The sequence below is a fragment of the Melospiza melodia genome, chromosome Z (genome assembly GCF_035770615.1).
Source record: "Melospiza melodia melodia isolate bMelMel2 chromosome Z, bMelMel2.pri, whole genome shotgun sequence".
NCBI classification, from domain to species: Eukaryota; Metazoa; Chordata; class Aves; order Passeriformes; family Passerellidae; genus Melospiza; species Melospiza melodia.
The window spans coordinates 53,801,062-53,816,187 of record NC_086226.1 but is presented as its reverse complement, the minus strand read 5'-3'; the positions used below and the strand labels follow the sequence as shown (position 1 = coordinate 53,816,187).

General features: G+C 40.2%; 1 protein-coding gene across 4 annotated transcripts in view; it reads left to right on the top strand.

The window, feature by feature from the left end:
• Window positions 1-15,126, top strand: part of LOC134432122 (transducin-like enhancer protein 1) — an 81,377-nt gene that overhangs the window by 24,809 nt on the left and 41,442 nt on the right. The window lies entirely within an intron of this gene.

Genomic DNA, 15,126 nt, shown 5'->3' with positions numbered 1-15,126 from the left:
GAGAATAGAGGCTTACAGTCTCACAGGACCAGGATTTTTCAGAGAATTTTACTACAAAATCAAAAGCTAGGCTTTGGAGTAGGTGTATATTAAGCACGTACGAAACAGAATGAATAAATTGACACATTTTTTAAAGAAAGTAATATAGTTGGACTCAGTGAGCTTGCAAGCAGTGCTAATCCTCTGTGTTGATTAAAAGTTCTTACTTCAGGAAAAAAACCCTGGATGATGTCTGGTTATTAACAGTCATACTCCTGGCCTTACACTCATCCTACATGTTCTTGAAGGCTTTTACTGTCAGCCATGGGTTAGCAGTGCGGCTAAACAATCTCCTTTCAATTTTTTTTAAAGATAGCACCATTTAATATTTATTATATTAGAGTAGAATGAAGTAGCAATTTTGCTAGATAAATAATGAACAAAGCAGAAACCCTAACTAAAAGGATAAGTGCCCCCATTAACTCCTTGGCCTTGCTGCAGCTGCCAGTGGCGTCCACTTTTGTAGTTAAGGAAGACTGTAGATCATGGTATGAAAGAATTAGGTAGACTATTATGGTGTAACTTGAAGGCTTGTTTTGGCTTTTTTGTGGATGGTTTGGGTTTTCTTGTGTTTTGTTTCAGTGTCTGCTTGGTTTTTGTGGGGTTGTTTTTGTGAGATATGTCTAGAAAATAACAGGTTCATGTTAGGGAGTATAAGTGATTTAATAAGTTAAATTGGTGTGTCTAGGTGTGAATAAATTGAAGATTAGATTTACTTTCCAATCAATAAACTAGTTTTATGAGTCAAATATGAAAATATCTGAATGAGAAATACAAGCAGCAAACAGGAAACTTTCTTCAGCACAGTATTTTTGATGCACGATTTCAGCATACCACTGAGAAGCCAGGTATGTCTTATTTTTCCTGTTGAGGTGTGTTGCTAATGATTTAGTGAAATATAGTATCATTTGGGCTGACAGTTCTCCTGAGACAGATTGAGTTGTTGGCCTCTGAGAGGCCTCTCCACTGTTGCATGAGGTGATTGGCTAAAGGATTAGCAAGATGTGGGATTATTTTTTCTCTCTTGGCTGTGGTTGCCAGCTATCTCTGGGATTGTAGTGTGTGAAGCTTAAGAGGATGAGGTTAACCTCTTGAGGGTTTATTCTTATGAGTGTGTAGTTAATCCTTAGAAAGCCTATAAATAACTAGGCTGTATGTTTCATTATAAAATAGAAATACAGACTAGAGCAGAAATGAATGCAGAATTTAGTGCAAGGCAAGAGCTAAGCAGCTGTAGCATTACTTTAGATCCTTCTCAGGCATGATCTGCATTATGTGCTGAGGGAGGGGAAATTGCCTAGTTCTTTTAAATTAAATAAAATGAGATCTAGTGAGCACAAGGCACTCTCCTCACTTTTAACATAAACTGCATAACCGCAAGTCTAAATTACTGAACTCTGGCAATAGGAGCTCTATTGTGTAGCAATATCCTGGGTTATTCTTCATATTTGAGAACACACAGAAACCCCAATTTAATCCTAGAATTCATGGTACTTTTAGTAACTACCCAACTTAGTTAACCAGTTTAAAGTAGAAAGCACAGGAGGAAGGTACCTGTCAGCAGGATGCTGAGTGTTCTCAAAATACCAGTCCCCAAACAATGGTCAGATTTTTACTGTTGGTGCCACTAAGCTTGGAGGAAAAATATGGAAGTGGTACTGGTATGTATCAGTAGCTTTTCCTACTCAAAATAAAAAATCTGGTAGAAGGTGTGTAAAATATGAAAGAATGGTATTAATCAAACTTGGTTTCCTCTTGATGCCTCACCCCCACACACCTACTCCCTGTGGACTGATGGGAAATGAAGAATCTTGGAGCAGCAATATAGAGGAAGGTAGTATCTAAACAAGACAATTTTCTGCAGAAGAAGATATTCTCAGTCATTCTGGAGAGAGCAAAATTGCATCCAAAAGTCAAATGGAATGGAGTTGCAGGCCAGACCTCCCTTGTCTTGTAAGGCTTCATGTGCGTTGGATGGAAAAAGCTTCACCTTGGTTCTTGCCCAAAAAGAAAAACAAAAGAACTTCAGGTGGCTCTCATAAGATCTAGTATCTAAACTGCAAGTCAAAGGTGAAACCAAGTATGCATTTGCAAATTTGTGGAGCCTAAGAGCTTTCAGGAAAAGAGTGAAAGTGTGACAGTTGAACAAAAATATTGTTAACTAAATAAAACCTGAAGATATGCAGCTGCAAATGAGAATGCTGAGAGAGGGCAGATTCTTATAACATAGAGGGTACCAAATTTGAGTTGGTGCCACTTGCTGGATTCCTTCCTATTGAGTGGGTGTTGTCTACACTTTGAATGCTGTAGATCTCTAAACTGGTCTGTTTCTCAGCAGAGGTGGAGTAATTTTGGTGGTAAAATGTGTGTGTGATGATCGTGAAAAAAAAGGCTAATTGGAACATGTGGTTTCAGGAAGGGTTAGATAGAAGGATTTGATATTGGAGAGTTGATTGATTCATTTTGTGTACTTGGCTCCAAATTATTCTGTTTAGACTGGTTTAGAAAGAATGGTTTTGGTGACATATAAGGGACAGAAGTTGGATGCAAATGCTGGAATAGTGCAGTTGAAAGAAAGAATTTGCAGAATGTGGTTGGAGCAGTACGCGTATATATTCATATATGAAATTGGCACAGAGGGCAAGTTATTTAATCCTAGAGGAAAGTATTACTTCCTCTAGAAAGTGATTTAACTCACCTCTCTTGATTCAAGTGTATAAGCAGAATAGCTTACGTGCTTTGAAAATAGTGTTAAAGTGGGTAATATTCATAAAAATGAAGCTTTTAAGTAAAAGGAGACAAAATGAAGAGATGCACATAATTTTTCTCTCTTAAAAATGTCTTCTTTGCTTTCATACTGAGATATGTGGGGGAATTGGAGTAGATAGAGTGTGTGGGCTGAGATAAAATATGATGTAACCTTCAGTACTTGTCTGGAAAGTGGTTAGAAATGTGGTGTGTTGGGAGGAGGAAGGAGTTGGGTGGGAGAGCTGAACTCTGGTTGGTGCAGACAAAAGAAGAATTCAGCTTGGACTGTGTATGAGGAGAAATGAAATGTAAAGAAGTTACATTTGAGTAAGGACAAAGGGTGGTTCTGTTCATGGAGCTGTCCCATCCCAGTGTGAGTAGGAGTAGAGAAAGTTGTTGGGACTTAGTATGTTGAACAGTGTAGAGCTGCAGGTTGACCTGCTTTGCAGTAGAAGTGGTGCAAAGAATGAAACATACAGATTTTGAGAAGAAAACACTGGTAAACTGAGGTGAACTAATTGCCACTGTGTGGATGGGAGTGATGTGGACTGCGCAGGCAAAATAGACCTCTGACTAGGTGTCAGTGTCAACAGTGGGGTCACTTGAGAGTAGGAAGGTGCAGACAAAGGTGCAGGTGGAGGAAGAATAGGGGGACACAAGTGCTGTTCATATTAAACATTGGAATTGTACAAGAAAATAGCAACCTGCTTGCTGTGTTTTTCATGGAAGAAGAGCAAGACAGACTTGAGATAGGGGCTGTGGGAGGACTAGACAAGAAGCTTGCTTTCCTTATTCTTGATTACAGAGAGGCTAGCATAGGCAGTTAGGACAACTTTAGGAGATAGTAAAGGCATGACAAAGATATGATTTTTCCACAGTAACTCTTCAATATGCATAAGAGTTTGTTTCAATTGCAGAATCTGTGCTGTCTAGTAACTGCCTTGTTTTGGAATTTTTCAGAGTACTTGCTGAACTACCAAGGTCATTATCTTGTATAACAGTTAATTGCCTGAAATTAATACTCAACTGTCTGAAACAGTATCTCATACTATTTATAAAGGTGCTGGCTAACTGGCTTTTCAGACTGAGTACTTACAAGCAGCAGTAGTTAGTAAGTTAAAGCAAGAATTAGCAAAAGTGCTTAAATGCCTGTTCAGAAGTAATTGTTTGGTGTGTCAAAGTTGTTGTGGAATGTAGAGAAAACATACAAGTTTCTGATCTTGGCTTGGAACATTAAGTAAAGTGCTGCTTTTCTTATGACTGTCATATTTTTAATTTGTTATTGTCTCTGAAATGTTTTTGTAGTTAGTAGTAGGTGGGACAAAAGGATAGTGAGTATAATTTCAAATCCTATATTTACCTTGTGGATTTTAATTTACAAAAAGCCTTGCTACTTAATAATTTCTGTCATGTTCAGGATGAGTTAAATTTCTGGAGACTAAAAGTGCCTGAAAGGAAAATAAATACTTTTTAAGATAATCATACGTCAGTAATAAAACCCTCTAGAGCAATATCTGTAAGTCATTTCCAAATTGGTGCATGCTTGAACTAGTTGTTTTTGGCAACTGTGCAGTAGGAGCATGCTTTTGAAGTGTTGTTGGATGGTGCTGGTATGCTAACAGTAGCTAAAAAGGCAAATACTAGATTTGAGGTTAGAAGGTGAGTAATAGCAGGAATTTATGATTGCCGCAGAAATGAAATGTGCTGGCAGTTTCTGCAGAGCAGAAGCAGTGGTGCTGACAGCTTCATTCTAGAGACTTCAGGCTTGCATCTGAGCCTTCAGAGAAGGCAACATGTACTTGTCTAAAATTAGAGAAGAGCTTTGTTCTTGAACTGACTTACACTGACAGTGATAGAGGAACATGAATGTTTTCAGAAAACCAGCCTTTGTCTTGTCTGGACCAGGAGATTTTAAGGTCATCTTCTGCCACTTTTAGACTGTGGTTCTGAATTTTTTACTTTCTCTTAGAGTCTGGGAAGTCCTTTGGTGGAGACATGTTTTCCCAAGCAAGGATCATTTTTTCTGTGGTGACTCTGACTCTCCCCTTCCTGTCCTGTGGCATCTGTTTTTTACAAAGGCTTGTCTGGCTCTTCCACTGTGGCAGTCCTTCTCTCCTGGTTGCCTTCGGCTTTGCTGTTTATCCCTTATTTCTTCAGAATTTAGCCTAAGAAATGAAAAAAAAAAAAACCAACAACAAGATTTTATCTAAATTAAAAGCAAGGTAAATAACATAATTAATACAAGGGCCCTTAAAAACATGGCTTTATGATTCAGTTCTGTTTGGTTTTTTGAGGTTTCTTTTGCTATGAAATATTTGAGACAGGTATTAATCTTAAAGGAGCTCTGCAATACACATTTTTTTATATGTTCAAACACACCGAAGAGCTACATTTTTACATAGAAGCATAAACACTCAATATGTAGGTAACATACACAGAACAGTACATGTAATATATAATAAAAGTTGTATGTAGCAATATATTAGTGACACATTGGGATGTAAAATATTGCATATATGTCATACAAAGTATGGTGTGTTTGTACATACATAAAAGGTTAGACGAGCAAAAGGCCTTCTTTGGTTTGTGGGCTGCAGGTTAGACGAGCAAAAGGCCTTCTTTGGTTTGTGGGCTGCTTGTTGTATTGCTCTACTCATGCTTCAGTGGGTCAGCACTGCACTGGTACAACCTACAGTTTTAGGTTGACTTGCATTGCCTAAAAGCACAGGGGAAGGCAGAAAACCCTTTTCTGTCAGCAAAAGCCTTTGTGTGGGTGCAGCCATGGTAGGGGAGCGTTAATGCACCTTGGGGAGATGTCACTGGGCTGGAAGAATTCCATCTGCTGGCCATGCCCTGCATCCTTGCTGCAGGGCTCTCCCTGTGTGCCGTGGGATGATGCACAGGGGCTGCCCCGCCTGGAGAGGCTGCTAGTGCAGACCTGCTCCGGTGAAAACGCCAGTCCTGCTGGCAGTGCTGTATGATTATTCCCTCTGTGATAATGGGAAATCCTGCCATTTAAGAATTATCACTAAAAATTTGTTAAATAGTTCACTGCTGGTCACTTTAGTGAAAAACAGCCGATGGGCTTATTCAGTGGGTGTGGTGGAGAATCATTTGGGTGAGGCCACCCACACCTGTCATTTACTGTTTACAAAAGTGATCTGAAGTGTATTATCTCTTATCTTTCTAATTCTGGTGCCTGGGCTTGCCCTCGAAGATGCCAGGAGAAAAGGCAGTGAAACCTAGCTGTTTACAGTAAGACAGGAAGGCCCAGAGATGATAAGAGTTGCGGCTCAGGTTTGTACAAAGGGAAAGATAAGAATCATTTCTCCCTTGCAATATATAGTGGAAATGTGGAAAAGAATCAATGATAAATAAATTACCCTTGAATATTAATTTTAAAATGCTTTTTGAATTACATTGGGAAGCACTGAGGACCTGTTTCTTAGTTCTGTAGGTGTAAAACTAGCTACATAATTAAAATTTGAGAGTGGGATCCTGTGATTCAGCAAAAGTACTGTGTATGTACTGGTAGTGGCCATGTAATTAAGAGCAGCCCAAGCCTTTCTGGTATTGGAAGAATTTTATTCTCTTCATGTTGAAAAAATTCAAAATTTCTCATAAAAGTAGAAAATATTTCAGAATGCAAGCCAAAGAATACATATATTCAGAATCAAAGAATGGGTAAGGTTGGAAGAGACCACAGGGGGACATCTGGTCCAGCCTCCCTACTCAAGCCATGTCATTCCTAGAGCACATGGCACAGTACTGTGTCCAGATGGTTCTTGAATAGCTCCCTTGAGGGAGACTCCAAAACCTTTCTTGGCAATCTGTGCCTGTGCTCAGTCACCTGCACAGTAAAGAAGTTCTTCCTTGTGTTCAAGTGGAGCTTCCTGTGCATCAGTTTGTGCCCACTGCCTTTTGTCCTATTGCTCAGCACCCCTGAGCAAAGCCTGGATCCATCCACTGACACCCTCCCGTGAGATACTGCCAGACACTGATAAGCACCCATCCGTCATTCTTCTTGAGGCCTCTCTCAGCCTTTCCTCATATGGGAAGTGTTCCATTTCCCTAATCACCTTAATAACTTCACCTGCTGAAGGCTTCACCAGGGCTGAGTAGAGGGGCAGGATCACCCCCCTCACCCTGCTGGCACTGCTCTTCCCAGTGCACCCCAGGACACCATTGCCCTTCCTGGCCACCAGGACACACTGCTGGCTCACGGACAGCTTGCTGTCCACCAGGAACCCCAGGCCCTTCTCCTCAGAGCTGCTTCCCAGCAGATCAGCTCCCAGCCTGTGCTGGTGCCTGGGGTTCTTCCTTCCCTGTGCAGAACCCTGCATTTGCCCTTGGTGAGTTTCAGAAGATTCCTCTCTGCCCGTGTCTCCACCCTTTTGAGGCCCTTCTGAAAGACTGCCTTCTGGGATATGGCCACTGCTCCAGCTCTGTGTCATCAGTGACACATTTGCTGAGGAGGCATCTATCTGTCCCTTTGCCCGAGTCACTGATAAGCAAGTTAAACAATAGTGGAGTCATTTTGAACCTTGGGGTACATGCTTCCAGTCAGGCTTCATGTTGTTTGGAAGTCGATTCATGGACTACTTTGAGCATTTTGCTGGACCTTCTGCATCTTTTTTTATTTTAATAGTTAAAGTGACAGAAGAGCTTACTGTACTTACAGTGGAGCACTGAAATACAGCTTCTCTGTCTTATTTCTTACCTTAGAACTGAAATTATTTGTGGGAAAAGGGCTGTTTGGGGAATGTATGTGCAAACTGCCTTTATCCCTGTATAGCATCATTTTCTGTTTTATGAAAGGCAATTTATGCAACCCTTTACTGCTTAAAAATGTTGTTGTGGAATTGATACTTATTAGTGTCGTTTGCATTGTCTGAACAAGCGAAAACAGGAAATAGGAAAAATTTTGAAGAGCTTTCTGTTCAGAAATTTAAAGACTTGAGTTAACTTACATCTTCTTTCTGACTTGGATATTTGCTTTCTGACATAAATTCTCTTCCCACTAAAGTTGTGGGTGTCATTTGGTTCTTTTGTGGCAGGGGAAAATCAGTGTGAAGACCCCAAGACACTAACTTGTACATTTCCTTTAATAAAGCATGAAAAATGAACAGGATTTCACCCATGAGACAGATGGGCCTTTAAGTAATCATGCCCCTGACACACAAATTCTATATGTGTGAAATATACGGTTTTGACTAGCTTTTGCCAATGTTGTCCTTTTATGGACTTAAATTTCTGTAGTACAGTGACATTTCATGTGGTTTATAGATGGAAAAGACTTACTGAAGACTCTATTCTTTGTTTCTGAAGGGACATTCTCTTCCCACATTAGGCACTGTGGCTTGTACACATAAGGATAGTTCTCAAACGACTTCTGCTAACCCACATTCTTGGTTCATTAGCTAGACATACAGTGGTGGGCACTTTAGAGTTTGTTTACTGTTGTAGAGTGTGGCTTTCTTCCTGTCAGAATAAAGGATTGAGAAGACAAGGAAGCAAGGAAACCAGATTGACCAAAATAAACAAATATTTCAAAGGAAGTATTTAGAAAATTAAGAAATTATAGCAGTAGGTGACTCACTTTAATAAAACTTGTTTAAACAGGGAGACAACAGTAAGCAGTGAGAATTGGCACATGGTCTAGTGGCAGGCCTGTCACTAGCAGGGGGCTACAAAGTTGATTAAGGAACTGAACCATCTCACTTATGAAGAAAGGCTTACAAACTTGGGCCTGTTCAGCCTTGGGAAGAGATGATTGAGATTATTGTGTTGTCCTTATCATAGTCGATCCGTATCTGGAGAGAGGGTGTCAGTGGATGGATCCAGGCTCTGCTCGGTGGTGCTGATCAATAGCACAAGACACCACTGTCACAAACTGATGCCATGGAAGCTCAATTTGAATATGAGGAAGAACTTTTTTACTTTGTGGGTGACATAGTGCTGAAACAGATTGTCCAGAGAGGTTTTGGAGTCTCCCTCACTGGAGATCTGCATGGAGTACATGGACACAATCCTTTGCCATGTGTTCTGGGATGACCTGGCTTGAGTAGAGAGGCTGTACCAGATGTCCCCCTGTGGTCCCTTGAAGCCTCAGGTGTTCTGTGATTCTGCAGTCTGCAAATCATAAAATTGGTAAAGTTGGAAGAGGCCACTGGAAGTCATCTGACCTACTTGCCCCTGCTCAAACAGGACCACCGAGGACCAGTTATGCAGGACCATGTCCATACAGCTTTTGAGTTCAAAAATGGAAACCCCAAAGCTCCCTGGGTAGCCTGTGCAAGGGCTCAGTCAAAAATGAGTGTGTTCTAATGTTCAAGAAGAGCCTCCCATGTGTTAGTCTGCGCCCATTGCCTCTTGCCTTTCGTCAGGCCATCATTGTTGATAGGCTATAAAGGTAAGGGACTGGGGAATGTCATATCAGGAGGGGCTGAGGGACCTGGGACTATTTATATTGTTGGATGCTCTCTGTTTTGTTCATATCTCATGTAAGGAGAAACTCAGAACAGGACATGGTAATCCAGCTGTAGTTTCCACAGTGAAAAGCAGAGATGGATCCTCTCTCTAGACCTGCTGCAATACTTTGTCTGATGCAGCCCAAGACTCACCTGCTTTTCCACAAGGGAACATTGCTGCTGACTCCTGCACAATTTGGTATGGAAGGAGCTTTTCTGCAAAGCTGCTTTCTAGCTGTGTGGATCCCAACATAAATGAATTTATGGTATTGTTCCTCCTGGTGTAGGATATTGTACTTGCCCTTGTTGAATGTTGTGAGATTCCTGTGAGTCCATTTTTCCAGCCTGTTGAGTTGTCTGTGAATGTGATCTCAGCTGTCTGGTGTATCAGCAGCTCTTCACAGTTGTGTACAGTCAGCAAAAGAAAGCAAACTCAGACCTTAGTTTTGTAAATTGCTGCAGTGGTACTGAAGATTAGGGCTGAAATAGGTCAGAAGGAAGTGTCTTGTGGGGACTATTAACACACTTTATCGGTGATATTATCAAGGAAAAATAAACATGTAGAAGCATGAAGAAGGAAACATGACAGCTGCTGCCAAAGCAAAATTGGGAAATGGAGCAGTAAGCAATGCATATTTGGTGTTTCATGAATAAATCTGTTTACCTATGATAGAAAGGTTTGGATTGGAAGAAACGTTCAAAGATCAAACCAAAACCCTCTGCCATGGGGACAGGAACACCTTTCATAAGACAGGTTGCTCAAAATACCATCCAAACTTGACTATGAGCACTTCCAGGGATGGGGCATCCAGTGGCTCACCACCCACCACATAAAAGTTTTGTCATTGTGTCCAATGTAAGCTTACCACCTTTCAGTGTAAAGCCACAGCCTCTTGTTCTGTAGCTACAGGCTCTGGAAAAAAGTCTCTTTCCATTTTCTTACAGACACACTTTGTATCTAAAGATCTCAGTAAGGTGTTCCTGGAGCCTTCAGGCTGAACAAGCCCAACTTTGTGATTTTCCTTAGGAAAGCGTTCCAGCTTCCTCAGATCATTTTTATGGGCCTTCTTTGAACCTGCTGTAGCCCGTTAATGTTTTTCTTGCACTATTGACCCCAGAGCAGGGCATGGTACTCCAGTAAGCATCTCATGATGTAGAGGGAAGAAAAGGAACAGAACCACTTCCTTTGACCTGCTGGCCAAATCCTTTTGATGCAGCCCAGGATACAGTTTGGTTTCTGGGCTGTAGATGCAGTAATCCAATGATTTATGTTCCAACCCCCCCCCCAGTCCTTTTCAGCAGGGCCATTCCCAAGCCCTTCACCCCCCCCTCCTCCCGTCTAGAAATTGTCACAGGTCAGTGCCAGACATTGCATTTGGCCTTGTGGAACCTCTTGAGAACCATATAAGATGGTCCCACTTCTTGGACCTGTCAAAGTCCATCTTGATGTCACCCCTTCCCTTAAGTGAATCAATTGCACTGCATGGCTTGGTGTCATCTGCAAACTTGCAGAAGGCACAGTTTTTTCAGTCCCATTTCCTGTGTCATTGATGAAGGTATTGAATAGTGTTGGTCACATTTTGGGCTCCTGAGGGACTCAGCTCATTCCTGTTTTCCACAGAGGTGTGAAGCCATTGACTCTGGGTTAAGTTTCATTGACTCTTCAGATGCAGTTCCTCATCCATGTAATAATCCATCCCTCAATGCACTATTTCTTTGAGTGGCAAGAATTTTGTGAGGGGCCGTATCAAAGACATGGCAAAAGCCTTAAGTAGGTGGTGTCTTTTACTCTTCCCATGTCCACTTTTGTAGAAGAATGTGAATATATTCTTCCAAGTGCTTGTTTGTTGTCCTGAAGCATGTTCTTCCCTATAGCTGAAATACTCTTTAGAAAGTACTTACAGAAATTTAAATGTAAGTATTAATTAACAGCTTAGAGTGTCTGTTGAGTTTCCTCCTGCCAAATTTGACTGTTCATACAGTAGACTGTACATACACAGCTTTTGGCTTTTTTTAGGATGAGGGAAAAATGGGATGTGAAAGGAGCATAGTCTGGAGTTACTTCCTTTTTTGAAAGGTTATATTTGAAATATTGGTTTTAAGAATATTTCTGAACAGTGATGGAAAAGGTTATTCCTTGATCAACTACCTGTATGTGCTCAGACAGTGTCCCTCTTGTGTTTAGTGGCTACAGATATTTGATGCAGGCACTCATTTCCTTAAGAAATTCAAGGAAGCGAATGAAAGACTGGAAGATGTTCCTTTGGAAAGGAAGTGAATGTGATAATGAAACTGAACACAGTAATGTTTTCCAGATACTTTTTCAGAACACCTCTATGGAACTTGGAGGCAATTGTTGATAGTATTGCTGATGCTAGTGCTGATAAGATTTTGGAAACATTTTTCTGTGTTTATTTTTCAAGTGTTTATTTAGAAAAAGCCCAAGAGAAGACAGCTCTTGTAGTCTGGGACAAAGCATAACCTTTTTTCCACCATTCATTTGCAGTAACATCTGAATTTTTAATTCAGTGCTTTTCAAGAGATACAGAAGAGTACATCATACATCTGTTTAAGAACAGAAGAATGCTCTAAGTACTTAATGATAAGGATTAAAAACCTTATATTTAAGTGAAAAAGGTGTCAAAGTAAAATCAGGTGTTTGCGACCTCACCAGAGCTGCTTTAAGGTGAGGAATAGGATTGTAAGAGCTTGTTCTCTGTCTTTATGAGCAAGGAGCCTATAGGAGACCTATCTCTGTTTAATTATAGGAGCTCTGTTTCACAAAGACATCCTAACTCTGTCTTTGGAAGTCTTTGTCGGAGATTGAAAATCTAATTCCGCATTTTAAGTCTTGATTAAAGATCTCTTCATAGCTGGACTTCGCCTAAAATGTGGGAGATAAAAAGCTGTACTACCTTTAAAATTGTTAGGAGGTGCTTGCTCAGGGACAGTAATGCTGTTTTTTATATGCCGAGTTTCGATCTTTACGGTTTAGTTATGGAGACACTGGGAAATAAAAAACTGAGGCAATAGAACCTACATCTAAACAGTACAGTAATAAGAGTTTGTAATTCCTTTTCTCCCTTTGCAAATATGAAGAACTTCTAGGTTTGTAACAAAATGTTGGGTGAACTACAGATATTTTTAAAATCACTGCTGTGGCTAATTATCTTAAGTGCAGTCACTTAAGTATGCATCATTGCACTCTTCTCTACCTTCCCACTTTCCTCTGAAAGTGGACACAGCCTTTGCTCTGCAAGTAATGATAATAATTGGTACTAAGACAGACCTGTTACTCATCCTTTTTTGAGCACATTTCTTATGGCAGATGTCTAGTTTTTAATTAACTGCTAATGAACATGCCTAGTAGACCATGATACTGCTGCCAGCCTACTCAGTTTTATATCTCACTGCTGCTAAGCTCTTAAAAGGTTACAGAGCAGGCATTAGTGTCTTTGAAGTGATGGGAAAGTGATTATATGCATAACATAATTATTTGTAGGATCTACTATGGCAAATGTTTAGTTACTAAATGCATCTGGTGAACATTGCTGTTATCCCTCTCCCTATTCTTTATTTTTTTCCTTTGTGTGCAGCACATATTCCTTTTATCCCTTCTACAAAGATAATACAATGTAATTTTAAAAATTAAGGTTTTTTAAATAAAAATAATATGAATTTCTGGAAAGGATCATCTTTATGAATGATCCTTCATCTCTTAGGGAGAACTTCAAACCTCTTATGAATAAATAACACATGAGCAATAAATCAGTGTATTGAAGCCCTGAACAACGATGAACATCAGATAATAAACATGAAATCATGATATAACATTGGTGGCTTAAAAGACCATGATCAGGATTTCAGTAATAAGTCAGTTTCATGTAGTGCCATATTTACAGATCTTTGTGTACCATGCCTGTAACTAAACATTTACAAAGCTACAAAAATGTGCAGGGCAGCTTTGCAAGGCACTTGCGGCTCTCACACCACACCTTGCCCATTGCTCCCCACTGTCTGTGTGCAGCACCACCAGAGAGCACAGGACCCAACCCTTCCACTCTCACCTTCAGAACCTCTTACAGAGCATTTATCTGTTCCTCGTTTCTCAGACTTTCATAATGTGTGGTATGTAGGCTACAAACCAGAGCCAGAGAAATGGTAGGTAAGGTGCCCCTGACATTTCTTAAAATGTTAACTTGTACTTCTTGAAATCAAGTGTGTTAACTTGTTTGCTGATTAAACCAAGCAGGATAGAGATGAATAAGGGTTATCCTCCTACGCTTCCCAAATAGTAGGAGCAAAAATGGAAACAATTTAACTCCTGTTCCAGGTTTCAACCTTCCCATGGTCACTCTGCAAAAGAAGTTAGTTTGGGCTTATTGCTGGAGAAGGGAGGAGCCTTTTTGCCATGAAACGAGTTAGGAAGGAATAAATCAGGTTTTATTTTTAGGCAGTTACACATAAAACTAGGTAATGTGGGGTGATAGTGCAGCTGGGGACAAGTAAGACTGATGCCCACAATGCTGCACAGTACTGCTCATTGAAGTTGCCTCAGAGCTAGAGTGCAGATGACTGACCTGGCTGAAGCGGTCCGTGCGGAAGGAGGTGACTAAGTTACCAGCTCTGAGAGACACAGCCAAAATATCAGGTTATCACCTGTTTTGAGGAAATGTGCTGGAAACTACTGTAGTCTTATTAAAGTCAGTGTGGAGAGGGATGTCATATTGCTCTTTAGAGGCTGGATTCAAAAAACAGGCAAAACCCGCAAACCAAACCTCTGCAGACCTGTCAGACCTTATAGTGCTCCTTACTGACAGTTCTTCATTTAAGTGAAGCTTTACTAGCAAAAACTGGTTGATATTGTAGAAAGTGGTCTACTGTGTTAACTACTTTAAAATCAAAATGATTCCTAATGCTTCCTTCAAAATGTTGCCTTTTGTAAACTCATTAAATTAGAAGAAGAATAATAAGTTCTCTTTTACCTTGTTTTCCAAACAAACTAAAAAGGGTGATGATCAGATGTATGCTTTGAAGTGTATACTAGCATGGCTTTTTATACAGCATTCAAAAATAAATTCCTGATATGTGTGTGAGAAAGATTTGATAAATATGTGGCTTTACAGAACTGACTAAATGGATTGTGGTAAATTTAAAGATTGAAATTTAGAGATTAAAATCTTTATTGTAATTTAGAGATTACAAGACAATTAAAGATTGTCTTGTAATTTAAAATAAGTAAATGCATGACAGTTAGGACAGCAGAAAAGTGAAAAATTAGCAAGTGCAGTGTAGAGTTCTTGAATGTCAGCCCCTGTGTCTGCATAATTTTATAAACAGCTCAAGGCATGTCTTGAGATGGGGTTATGAGAAGTAAAAGTGTAGGAGTTCAGTAGTAGTATATATAAATAGTGATAAATAAATTCACTCATATGCCGGTAGATGTTATACAGGTATTGTTGACTGGTTGTCTTGAAAAGACTTCACACGTAAAGAAACAGATTAAATATTGCTGCATTATTTTGAGTTGAGGTTTTTTTGGTGTGATGCGTGAGATATTGTAAACTGCAGTCCAGGAATTATTTCAGTAGCTACCAGCAGTACATGTAAAAATTTTACATGCTGCTGCAGGACCACTAGCATTCACCTGGTCAGACTTGAGTTCATCCTGTTCAGACATACATTTATTTGTCTCCTTTTTGATCCCGTGAATTGGATGGCACTCTAGCTTTTTCCTGGTGCCTGCCTTGAGCAGAGGGAGAGTGATCAAGGTGGAGAGGATTGTTCTGTCTTCTATTCACATGTCCAGACACAAGGAAGCAGGAGAGAGAGGCAGAATACCTGTTAACCTGGAGCAGATTATGGGAGC